Source organism: Haliotis rufescens, unplaced genomic scaffold (genome assembly GCF_023055435.1).
Source record: "Haliotis rufescens isolate VD_foot unplaced genomic scaffold, xgHalRufe1.0.p SCAF_87, whole genome shotgun sequence".
Lineage (NCBI taxonomy): Eukaryota > Metazoa > Mollusca > Gastropoda > Lepetellida > Haliotidae > Haliotis > Haliotis rufescens.
In genome coordinates, this window is record NW_025964380.1 from 373,008 (window position 1) to 387,099 (window position 14,092).

Below are 14,092 nucleotides of genomic sequence, written 5' to 3' on the forward strand. Positions count from 1 at the left end.
ATGTCTTTTCGCCAAAATTTAAATGATTTATTTGTCGTTCGATCACATATTACTGCATACATTTCTGTCATCCATACATGCAAAAATCGTAGTAGTCCCATCACAAATATCATGATCATCATCTGTCAGTTTGCCTTAGACATTACAATGTAATAATCACTTCCGGTTTAATGGCTTCCTTTATCAGACTCACACATCTATTTAGATATCGTGTTTATAAGGTTTCAGCTAATTTCAATAATTAATATATATTTTAATAAAAAATATCAGTCGGCAAACCGTGTACAGGAGATTACGAGCCCATGGTATCAGAGCACATCGACCCTACCGAGGAGTGTTGTTGACACCTGAACATCAACTCGACAGACTGATATGGACCAGCCATTGCGTGACTGGGCACGTATTATGTTATCCGATGAGAACAAATTCGGAAGCATTAGGTTTCGTATTTCTGGCATGCCTTGCTCTGCTATCTGTCGTGCGGAGTGCAGCGAGATTTGTTGATTAGTCAGATTAAGGATACGTAACAAGTTAATGGAATTCAGACACGCGCCAAGAAGGCAAACCAAACCATGTTACCAAGTTTATTAAGATCACATATCCCTCCACTATGCACAGTTACCTCTATCGGATAATGAGTTGTGTTTCATTTAGTTATAACAGTAACTAATATTATAATGTGAAGTTTACACGATATACGGCTTTTCCATAGGACGAGAGGTGGGTCACATGACGTTTTTCACGTGACTGCATTTTTGAAATGACGTAAACACTGACTACGTTCACATTCCTTGTAAAAAAACCTAGGAATTCCCTGGTACTACTTCATACAGAAGCGTTGTTTCTCATCATTTAGACACTTTAATTTTGAACTTAGTGTCTTAGCATACTCTGGGATAAGTCATAGAGTTTGGTTGCATGCCCGTTCAAGGATACCCTCGCTACAACCCATCCCAGGAAAAAAAAAAAAAAAAATCCAAACTATCGTTGTGACAATCTACAGCAATCTATGAATTTACCTTAGTATCTGTTTGACACATCTTTAGAATCACCTTTCAATGATCGGCCAATTGATCAGTGATGACAAAGGCTTAATATCGCCACAGGTTAATTAACAACATCGGAAAGATCTCCTGTCACGTTTATCGTGTCGGTCATTTTGACGTCTTGTACTTGATGTAAATGTATTACGACGCTCTGTCATTGTGACTGACTTACTGAGGTAGCTTTTAACAGACCTTCTGATCTGATGAGGATATTTTTTGGAATACATTTCATGTAAACAAACTAATGCAGATGTTCCTCGCTTTTGGGGGAACTATTTTATTCCGGAATGGCCTAATAAAGCTAAAAGTAAGTCAAAGCACCATGCATGTATATCATCTGTTATTATATGTGTTTAACAAATACGGTTGGGGGCGTTAATAAAATACACTGACGCAAGTATATTCTAATCATATCAATAAGATAATTGAGTATGCTTAATTTTACATATTACCTAACATCACTACACAAAATGTGGACAGTTGCAGTCACACACTACGGTGATCGCATTAAACACCACTTTGAACAGTATTTCAGTTATATCACGGTGTATCAGACTGATGTTGGACACAAATCCGAAGTGGTTCAGGCCATCCAACGAGTGTTCGCGAAAAGGTGAGCGTATCCTGCCACACAGGTGGCACCCGTCACATACACATGCAAGGACAAGTCAAATGTTCACCTGAACAAAGCACGGAAACACACAGTGATGCCCGTCCTCACTATTACCGAGCATGGAAATTACATGTATATTGTCCGTCAAAAACATGGACGAGTATAAACAATATGTTCCTACAGGTAATACATGTCCTACATATACACTCGGCATGCAGATGAACTCACCACCCATCCCATTATTGATAATCCTTCTTGAAGATCTATGCTATCAGAAGCTGTGCATTTTTACACTTTATCTCTTAATTGGCATGTTAGACTTCTATTTAATAACTCAGTTTTATTTGCACGGATCACTATGGAATCTTGGAAGGGACATTGTCGCGTTGTCCCCCTTACAAAAACAAGCAAAACGTGTCAAAATTAAACAAAGCACGACAATTCGACAACACAACATTTTGGCCACTTGTCGCATTGTCGCGTTGTCGAATTGTCGGTCTTTGAATAATCTTTTTCTATATTTTACAAAAGGGCAAAAATACCGTAACGCGACATTTTCAATGCAAAATATGCCTCGTCGCATTGTCGCCCTATCACAAATGTGTATAAAAGGTGTAAAGTTCAGTTAATGTTACAGTTAGGGAGCGGTAACCAAGTTATATCTGTCGTGGAAGCTCATCCTGATACACGTACGTCTTGTATTGAAAACACAAGTCCGTCCGCGAGTCAATAACGTTTCATTGTGAGCTCTTCTCTATAAGTGCTTAGTGTTCAACTCCCAGTTCCAAACAAGTTGTACCACATACCTGCAGTGCAGTGATCGTCCGGAAGATCTTACTCTTGAGTGAGTGAGTGAGTGAGTATGGTTTTACGCCGCTTTTAGCAATATTCCAGCAATATCACAGCGGGGGACACCAGAAATGGGCTTCACACATTGTACCCATGTCGGGAATCGAACCCGGGTCTTCATAATGTTAAATACTATTGATCATACATGTATGCCAAAATGTTCACATAAGTATTTCATAATATGAGTCTTGAAGTGTCAATTTAGCGTTGTTGTTAATAGGCGTGTTTGGTACAATCAATATCAGCATAACCAATTCTTCTTTTCTTTACGACAATACTACTACTACTACTCTACTGCTACTACTGCTGCTACTACTACTACTACTACTACTACTGATCTTCTGATACTGCTACTGCTACTACTACTTCTACTACTACTACTAGTACTACTACTACTACTACTACTTCTACTACAACCACTACTACTACTAGTACTACTACTACTGCGCTTCTGCTACTACTTCTACTACAACCACTACTACTACTAGTACTACTACTACTGCGCTTCTTCTACTACTACTAGTGCTACTACTACTGCTCTACTGCTACTGCTACTGTTGCTGCTACTACTACAACTACTAGTACTACAACTACTACTTCTACTACAACTACTAGTACTACAACTACTACTTCTACTACTAGTACTACTACTACTACTACTTCTACTACTTCTACTACTACTACTACTACTGATCTACGGCTACTGCTACTGCTACTGCTGCTGCTGCTTCTACTTCTGTATAAAGTACTACTGCTACTGCTACTACTACTACTTCGACTACTACTACTACTAGTACTACTACTACTACTGCTCTACTGCAACTGCTCTACTGCTACTGCTACTGCTGCTACTACTACTACTTCTACTTCTGCTCTACTGCTACTGCTACTACTACTTCTACTTCTACTACTACTACTAGTACTACTACTACTACTACTACTGCTCTACTGCTACTGCTACTGCTGCTGCTACTACTACTATACTACTACTATCACTGCTACTGGTGCTACTACTACTATACTACTACTATCATTTTACTGCCACTGTTACTGATAGTTTATTACTGTGTCATGATGACATCAGTTTTACAAATAAACACATAGTTAAAACACATACACCGTGCCATGTCTAGCCTGAAGGACACTGGAACCGCTCGTCATTCATATTTGATAACATTGTACACATGCATACAACATCCTTTACAGCATATATATCAGCACTATTAGCGACAGACACCAGACATAAGCGACAGCACAGTTACATGTCCAATTGTATAATATTATGGTTGTACAATAACAATAGCTCTATTTTGTTCCAGAAAAAAACCCATCTAAAACTGGTGACGATGCAGGTGCTAAGATACTAAATCCGTACGTCACACATGTGTCGTTCAAGGTTGATCTCGTTTTATTCGTTTTATTTGGATAACCGTGACCTCACTCACACCGGGACTACAAGGCAAAACTGAAGCAATCTGAAGAGCGAAAGATATTAACAAACACTTTTTTAAACCAAACAAGATAGTTGCACGCATCAAATTTGGTTTGCATTCTATTTAAGTTATGCATACAGACACTATTTCATCGAGCTTTTGATTTAACGTAAATCGATAAGCGTGGTGAAATAAAGTCAGTTTAAACTACCTGGACAGATATCTAGACTTACTTGGGATGATCCGGTTCAGTACAGGGTGGTACACTTAACATGAATGTCTTTGGCGAACACTCTGATTTTCCTCTCCCCAAATGGTACGGACATGATATGAATTCAGCTGCTAGATCAAGGAAACCGAACAATTTTGAATGCACAGCCAGGACCCCGGTAGTGCGAGTGACCGACCATTGACCCGATATTCAAAGCGCAGCACTAATGTGACTTTGCAGATTTTCTTATAGGTGTCCTAGGTACACATACTAACAACAGGGCGCTTGCATAAACATAAGCTGACGAAATTTTTCAAAAAGGATCTTGAGCGTCGGTGCTGTTTTTTTTTTGCAAACACAACTGCAGGCGCATGTGTTTAATGCGTATGCATAGAAATGTCAACAATGCCCATATCTGAGCATCTATCAATATTCATGCGCAACTAGATTTTGCCACCAGTTTCAGTTTGGTCTGTCAACGGACGAAAGTTGTTATGTATTTACACTTAAATATATATTTAACGTGGGTAATAAATAAAATACCACACTCATTCTCGTTAGATACCAATTTTTATTTTTTTTTGACAAACGTGATGATTCACTACACGAAGACTGCTTATGCAGGGGAGGGAGATATATGCATCGACGTTCCACAACAATATAATATTGATACGATAGCGTCAATGTATATAAGTGAGTGTTGTTTTACACCGCAGTCAGAGGAATTGCAGCTATAAATATTTTAGTCTGGACCAGACAGATCAGTGGTTGATATTAGGAGCGACATGCCATACAATTGTTCTGGGCACAGAGCATATCTCGGGATATGACAGCATAGGATGTGACAGAAACAAGCTGCATTCTATGTGATATTTAAATATTGAAACCGAGAATCTGTCAACAGGTCATACTAACATACACAACCGTTACACGGACCTCAGAGTAAGGAATGACAGTATCAATCTTTCTTATTTCAACGATTCAAAGAGCGGTATATCTCAATGAAAATAGATAACATTATAATCACTAAATTAACATCACACATAAACATACCGCCCTAATCCACGCACGTACAGCAATACCTGTACGTATGTTTGACAAAAAGACACTTCCTTAATACACAAAATATAAGTCGATCAGGTATTTCAGTTGCGTAAAGGGATACAGTGTTTGTGTTAACTCGATGACAGACACCTTTTACCATCAGATATAAATCCTGGATTTGCACAAAATGGTTCGAATTGTGTGTGTTGTAGATTTCACCAGGGTCCTGAAATATGCTAAGTCATATTTATCTATATATTCAGCCGTGTCAATAATATCGCACACAATGACGTGCTCATGATGTCAATCACTGGATTGTCTGGTCCAGACTCGATTATTTACAGACAGCAGTCAAATAGCTGGAATATTGCTGAGAGAAGCGTTAAACAAGAATCAGACAAACACACAAGCTGTTCTGTACACAGCCTGGATCAAGTGTGACATTTTCTTGTGGCATCTCCAGATTACAGTGATTCAGATCCCCTCTACAAGGGTTGGGGCAGTAGGTGGAGCTGCTCTGCTCACCGTCGTTGTCGTGGGCGTCGTGTGTATCAGACGGAGAAGAAAAGCAGCCTGTGTGAATTTCTGTTGAGATTCTAGACATACTGTTCTGTGACGTTAGTTCCAGACCACAATGAACTAGCGTCTAAAACTGCCACATCTATAGCATTTATAATAACATTAAGTTAGTTCCGATTAATAAAATATAAGACAATCTGTGTTTGTAATCTGTAAAATATTACAGGTTTTTAACAAAGATTGCAATTTCCTTTGAAAGTGAAACTTCCAGAGCAGTAAAATAACCTGAAAGGCAACGGATACGCACAAGAAATAGTGCAAATACCTCCATTTCGTCCAGCTTCCGGTAATAGTTTAAGTGCATCTCTATTGGTCTGGTGAATTAATATTTTTTTACAATTAACAGTTAACTTGATATAAAACGTGAATTTAAAAAAAATAAATATTTAACTTTCCATACGATACAATATTTTAACAAAGTATTTAATGTTTATAGTTGGACAGTTACACATACCATTAAGTACATCATTCTTTGGAATATAATAACCACTTAAGCATAGTGTGCACTCAGTGTACACATCCCCAAAATAGATTTTGTATGATGAGGACAAACTGACTCATATTCAGCAAATTGATAAGAACACAAAGAGATAAAGTGTTCCCAGATTATGATATTATTCATCTATATACCTCATATATCCAGGTACTAGTGTTAGCTCAAATGCGGTTTTATTTGTCATGAATTAGCTTCCTACTTCTGAGATAACGCCGAGGCCACATTTTCCTCACAATTCAAGTATTTATAAAAGTTATGGTATTTTGCAAACATAACTCACAACAGACTGGGTGTAAGGGAACTATCTGAGGTGAAGCACTTTCCTGAGGTGAGGCACTTAATGACACTAGTACAACTTGAATAATATATGTTGGTTGGTTGTTTAACGCCGCATTGATTTCGCATAATACCACAATTGTATTATTAATTACCCACATATTTCAAATTCTATTTAATGTTGTAAGTCCATTTCGAACAACCTGCCTTCTGAACAACTGGAAAAAAGGGCTGAAACCAAAATCCATGCACACAAAATGAAGATAGAACAAAAATGATAGCTCACGTCTTTTCCCTTGGCAAAATGGAACTTTTGTAAAATGAAGTTGAAGCTAGATAACTGTTGCTTGTGAGGTTGTGATACCAACTGAATATTATATAGTCTGTCATGCAAGAAATCCAGTCAGATGGTGATGGGTGAACCTACACAATGTTCCATTTGTATCTCGCACTTTGTGTTTTACGTCCTCGCCGGCTGATCGACACCCATGAAATCCGTTATGTTATTTATTATAATCATGAAGATTAAAGGGTGATTATCATCCAGGGTTATGACATTTTCTTAAATCTGCAAGTAATACTAACACACTGTTATATTGTTGCTGTGATATTTCAAACTAGCGCGGGGGCGGTCGGGTAGCCTACTGGTTAAAACGTTCGCTCGTCACGCAGAAGACCCGGGTTCGAATCCCGACATGGGTACAATGCGCGAAGCCCACTTCTGGTGTCCCCCGCCGTGATATTGCTGGAATATTGCTAAAAGCGGCGTATTTAATTGTGATGAGCATAGACTTTAATTAAGAAACCACGTTCGTGACTTAATCATGTACCTCAATGTGAAAGACTGAGTTTTCTGAAGTTGAGAAAAGTGATATTTTCATTGCAGTGAACATTGCCCTTTGACGGAACTATTGTCATACATAAGTTACCTCCCCTTAAACTGTCTCCCTTTATAGTACGTGTCTAGCTTGTACACAGACTGTTGACATCCTTTTGACGTTAGGTCCACATTGACAAGGCAAAATACTGACTGATGGTAATTATTTGTGTTAAATGTCCTCTTGCTGTTTGTTATTCTCTCGAAAATGTTTCGTTAGAAACTGTAAATTTATCATTTAACTCGTCAATCCAGACTATTCATGTTGCAAAGTGCCATTTTTGTAACTTGACCAGCGTGTATTATTTAAGGTCACGAAAACTCCTAATACATTCAGATACGATTATATACAAAATCAACTTGAACAAAAAGTACTCTTGTAAACTACAAGAGTGTTGTTGGAAGCGAAAGGATACACGCTGGTCAAGGCATTAAAATGGCGCTTTGGGAAACGAGCAGTCTCGATTGACGAGTTAAATGAGAAATATACTTACGTGTCTATCGTGAGTAATACATTACCCGTCTAGGAGCATTAGCCATTGCACAGTGATATTGACTCCACCAGTTAACAAATAGTCCCGCCCTCAGGAGATGTTAATATACTGTGCTTACTGTGTGTATTGTTATTGAATGGTTCATGATTTACGAGTGAGTACTGAACGTACATATCACGAACTAAAGGTGATTGTGTAACGACAAAAATTGTCATAAAGTTTGATTTCCTTAATAATTCATTCGTATGTATATTAGTCGCATGGATGTTATTGTATGTCTGATGGAAGTGGTGAGGTCTTCTCCCTGAACTGTGTGGTCATCAGCCTCACGCAAACTTGGTTGTATTCTTAGGGATATGACATTGAGTTTCTTGTTGGACCTGGCCACATGATCTTTGATGCACGTTAATCTCGATCGAGGTTGGTTTGAGGGTTTTTGCTTAACATGTTTGGAAACATTTACTGAAGGATTTGTTTCAAATTCATGCTACCGAGTGAATCAAGGTAACTGATCATTGAATGAGTAAAATGCAAGTCTCGGGTTTGTTTTCAGGAAGCTGTAAATGAAACCTTGATATCGTTTGTTGTAAACGTGTCACAACAATACACTAGCATGTCTGTTGTGCCGCCAACACCTATAGCACGGCATGCCATCCGTTTGAGGCGAAAGGGTCCTCCCTCTCCAACCCTGACTAAAATTACTTATCCTTTTGTAGAAACAAATATATCTACTTATATTTTGTGAATGTCTTTGTGTACGTCTTAACTTTCTCTGAGATGGTCATGTCAGGTGTAATCACCTAAACAATACCTGAGAGACGGTGATGTCAATAGTATCAATAGGGTATGGTTACACAAATCTCTTATCATTTTGGTGTGCGTGTGTGCGTGTGCGTGTGTGTGCGCGTGTGTGTGTGTGTGTGTGTGTGTTTTTGTAAATGAGTAGATGTTTACGCCGCCTTTAGCAATAGTCCTGGGTGCCGTTGTAAAAAGCGACCGTAGTGCTAAGGTCATCGCAACTCCCATGACAGTCGTGGCGCTAAGGTTGTTTTGTTCAACGGCACCCAGGAACTACATTGCTGGGAACAACATATTAACTTCACACATTTTACCCACGACGAGCGAAGGAGTGACGATTACAGCCCGTAACAGTAGTTTTGTGTTAAGCTTGACAATGTAACATAACAATATGAATATTTTATTACAACGTGTTTGTATCGTTATCTATCGTGGTTTTTTACGTTTATACTACTTATTTTCGTTTATCCGACATACTCGTTAATCCGACATAATCATGTGCAACCAACCATGTTGGATGAACGGAGCTTGATAGAATGTTGATTGAATATATTGAATTTTCATAGCAGTGTATCTCATATGTGTAAGACAATCTCATACACGCAGTGCTATTTCCCAGACAAACTAGGTGCACTGTTGCAAGGTTATAGGGACCCACTGTGAGGAAGTTGTTTTCCTGTAGTCTGTTGTCGATTATAGTCGACTTTCAGACAAGGACCGCCTCCGTGGTCTACTGGTAGAGCGTCCGCCCGGAGAGCGGAAGGTCCCGGGTTCGATCCCCGACCGCGTCATACCAAAAGACGTTAAAAGATGGTATGGTACTTGTTGTTACCCTGTCTGGCGCTTGGCATTAAGGGGCTAAAACAAGGACTGGCCGGCTTGAAGTCAGTATACTGTGTCTGAGTGGGGTATTCTTGTTAAACTGCGGCATGGTATCTCAGTGAGCTAGCACTATAAATCGGTATCAGTCCGGAGTAGTACAAGCAGCCACACAAACACACACACGTACATGCACGTCGCTATATAAGTGCAATAATCTTGGACGAGTTGAACCCCATTTCACCTTACCTTTTAGACAAGTAGGACAGTTGTTTCTTTTATGTTGACAGATGAAGCTTCTCGATATCTTCTTTGTATTCACCATCATCACTACTGTGTGGGCACAAGGTAAGTGTCTGATTGAAGAAACATTCCATGAAAGATGAGGAGAAAGAGCAAAAGCAGAATATTATTTACTGACATGGAACTATTTCATTATATAACTCTCTATTTTAATCTCTCATCAGATTAAATCAACTCCTAATCTCAACCAAGTCTTATTAACCCAAGATGATATGAATAAAACGAATCAGAACACAGCTAACCTCAATACAACAACCGGTGTAGGCTCAGATAACTCCCCACGCTTAAATAACTCCCCCATTTGTTTTCAAGAATACAAATGTTTTTGTAGTAGCGGACAAGGCTCCGGCTAGGGCAGTAAACACAGAACAGGCTACTGGGGTGTGAGTTGACAGCTGATTTTATTTGCACACACGCTAGTTGTTTCTGAACTCTGCAAATATGTATAAAAATACAATGAAAATATCTAATAGATGAAATATAACAAACATATCACATAGTATCAACACACCAATGCATAAACGGCTCATCCAGTTTAATATGCTATGCATACTAAAAACAATATTTATACTTGATATTTTACATTAATGTATCAAACATGCTGAGCAGTACTTACACTTACCCTAGTGGTTTTAAGCCAAATTACATATAAAAATACTTAAGACGGTTACATAAATACCGCCTCTACAGATTGCCACGATATGCAAATAAAAAAACAACAATATACACCAACTATACACATAACTTACCACTGTGTGACAATGAGCTGGCAACTATGTTAGCGTTGGCAGATCACAGGCATCATAACATCGATTGCCATTTTCTAGAAAAATTGAAACAATAAGGCCGCATAAGAAAAAGGAAACGGCCAATAAAATTAAGAACATGTAAAATGACCTTTTCATATGTATCCATTCAATCATAATTTACATACATACATACTGCATTCACACATATAGTTAGATGGTATTTAAGTAGTGATTAATAGTTAAATTTGATTATATATTTAGTTTAGATTTAACTGAAGGGTTTAACAAATTAAGAGGGAAGGTATGGAATATCTGAAGATATCGAGATAACATGTATACTTATTATGAAGTACAAGTTTATATTTTAGACTGTTTTCAGTTTGACATATATAGTTATATATAACATATCTATAATTACCAATCAATGCATTACCTTAATGCATCTAATTCATAAAACTAAATACACAGACATATCTACAAGATACATAAATATGCATCAAACACAAACTAACCTTATAGAGATCCTGAACACAACAAATATATCATCCACTGATTTGAATCCAGTCCACAGAACCACTGATTTCCTTCAAGTGTAAGTGACCAACTAATTTAGCAAAGTCAGCTAAAAACAGAAGAAACCTTTTACTTACATAATACAGAAGCTGGGAAGGAAAACAAAGCAAGACGCTTGTGCTGTTGGTGACTGTATATGTGAAAGTGGCTATTGTTATGTAAGTAGTTATGTAAGTACTGGAGCTAGTCTTATTGTTGTTGTTTATATGCTGCTCAAGTAATCTAGCTTGAGACAGAAACAGGCTAAAACAGAAACAAGACAATTAAAGGACTTTACTAAAATATTTACAAAATAGCGATAAAATCAACTCGGCCACATTTTGACACTAATTTTGCGTTCTGTCTGACAGGAATCTATAATGTTAGTCGGCACATGCATGCAGTTAAAGGTTTTCAGTTGAGACAAAATATGTCTGGGCATTATCTTTATATTAAGGCTCCGAATTGTTATATTCAGATCACGACAACGAAACAGCATATTTTGTTTCAATTCTTTAATTGCCTCTATTGTCCTATAAGTGTTGTTCACCTTTAAATGTTACCCCTGTTCTATATCCAGAAACAATCGCGTTCACCTAATTTGAGAAATGTAACAGCCATTTGGCTCTTACTCTCAGTTAATTAACAGACGGTAACCTATGTTCTGATTTTGAAAAAAGAGGCATGTTTTATAAAATTATGTAATAAATGGAAAAAAAGTGAATAATAACTTGATATTTGAATTTAGTAGCACGGTTGCATTCACCTCTCCTCACTTTTTGTTTGTTTGTTGTTTAACGTCGTACTTAGCAATATTCTAGCCATATGACGGCGGTCTGTAAATAATCGAGACATCATGAACATCGATCTGCGCAATTGGGATAAGATGACATGCATCAACCAAGTCAGCGAGACTATCCAACCGATCCCATTAGTCGCCTCTTACGGCAAGCATTGGTTGATGAAGACCTATTTTACCCCGGATCTTCGCGGGTCTCTCGCTCACTTCTGATATAGTTTAGATTGACCAGTTAATGCTAATTATTGTGTTCGTCCCTTCATCATCGGGATAATCACGTTACGAGAATGGCTGATTTACAACATTGTCTGCGAGTTTTGATAAAACAATATTTGAAGTACTGTTCCTTGAAGAGCACTCTATGATAACATGTAATGGGATTGTTGCAATACAATGTATATGGGAGTTGTGAACGAGGGTATTTACAGATATTTAACATGTAAGATATGGTCACAAAATGGTGTATTGTATTACTGTTTATTTTCTCTTAGATACAGCTGTAATACACTGTCCTGACATAGCCTACTTGGGTACTTCTGCCCAAATTACCTGTTCCACGTCTGTCAACTTCAATAATACCATTTACGACTGCCCATGCGGAGTTGCGCCACAGTGTCTGGCGATGTCAGGCTGCACCAATATATCGGGATATAATGCAAGGATCGTCAACCAAACACAGACTGAAATCACGATAATCAGTGTGCAACCATACCATGCAGGGAGCTGGTCATGTTATGATGCTGGATATGTTGGAACAACTCGTTGTCATCTTGTTGTCGCAAGTAAGTAGGATGATTCGGACAAATGTTGAGAACAGTAGGTGAAAGAATGCAAAATGTAACCATTGAATAACATATAGAATACCTACAATGTAATCAAGCATTAAAACATTCACTTTTAAAGCAAGTGTCAGCTGGCTAACGGTGGCTTGTTATGCCATTCGGACTATAAAAATCGGGACATTCACAGATATCTGTTGAAAGGGTACCTTATATCAGTATTGCTCAAGTGTGATATACGCTTGCCAACCATATTAAAATATCACCGAGACATTACAATATTGAAGCTTAAAGAAGATAACTTGTAGATGAAATGTACTTATCAGCCAATTACTAGTATGTAATCATTCTACATTTGAAAGCAACACTTTCCGTTCTGAGAAATGTTGTGTGGTATGCACGATGTCAGCCACATTAATACAAACATATGGCAGGTATAACAATTATATGTTTGCACAATCTGGATTGTATTAACATAATAAAATGTAACACAATATGCTTCACTTGATGTTTTAGAGATTCCCTCAGTCAACATAATCAGTGATGTGGATGCTGATTCAGTGAATCTGGGTGACAGAATATCCCTCACAGTGGACATTCGAGACTACCACTGCTCTGATGCTTACAGCTTAACACTACAGATCGGGAGTGCCACCTATACACGTGAGACTTGGAGGAACGCTACTGTCAAACACCTGACCCAAACTGTGCCCATCAATATGACACAAGCACACTTCGGGGACGTGAAGCTTGTGTTTGTCTGTGGTAATCACCAGTGGAATATTACTCCTGGAGGTGTTAACGAGCTACAGCAGAACAGTAAGTATTATTCATGTCGTGATTCACCTATCAGTTCAATGCCGCAAGCATAATTTGGGAAGGTAACTGGGACATTTCCTTCGGTTATATATGTATTAAATGGTAGATGAACATTTGAAAACATTAACATAAACAGAGAACAACCGATACCGGGTACTTTACATTGCAATTGCCTTCGAAATAGAAATCAAACGTGCTGTGTCCGAAGTAAAATACTGATATGCAAGTTTTAAAAGTTAAAACCAGTTTTAGAAAAAATCCGCTTCGATATCAATGTTTACTGAATACTTGTAACTAGAAATAGTTGTTTAGTGTTAAAAAATACATAAACCTAGCGATGTGCCCTGTTTGACAAGCATATGCAACTGACATTATTTTCACGTGACAGTCAACGTAAGACACGCGATACCTTTGTTCATCGGATAATCCTTCAGATACTTCTTTGTGTCAGTAAATTAGCACAAAGGCAATCACTACAGACGAGATGAAAAGGATCACATGTGTCCCATGTGGTATTTAAATAGCACACGTAATAAGTAAGTTATAATCTTTTCAG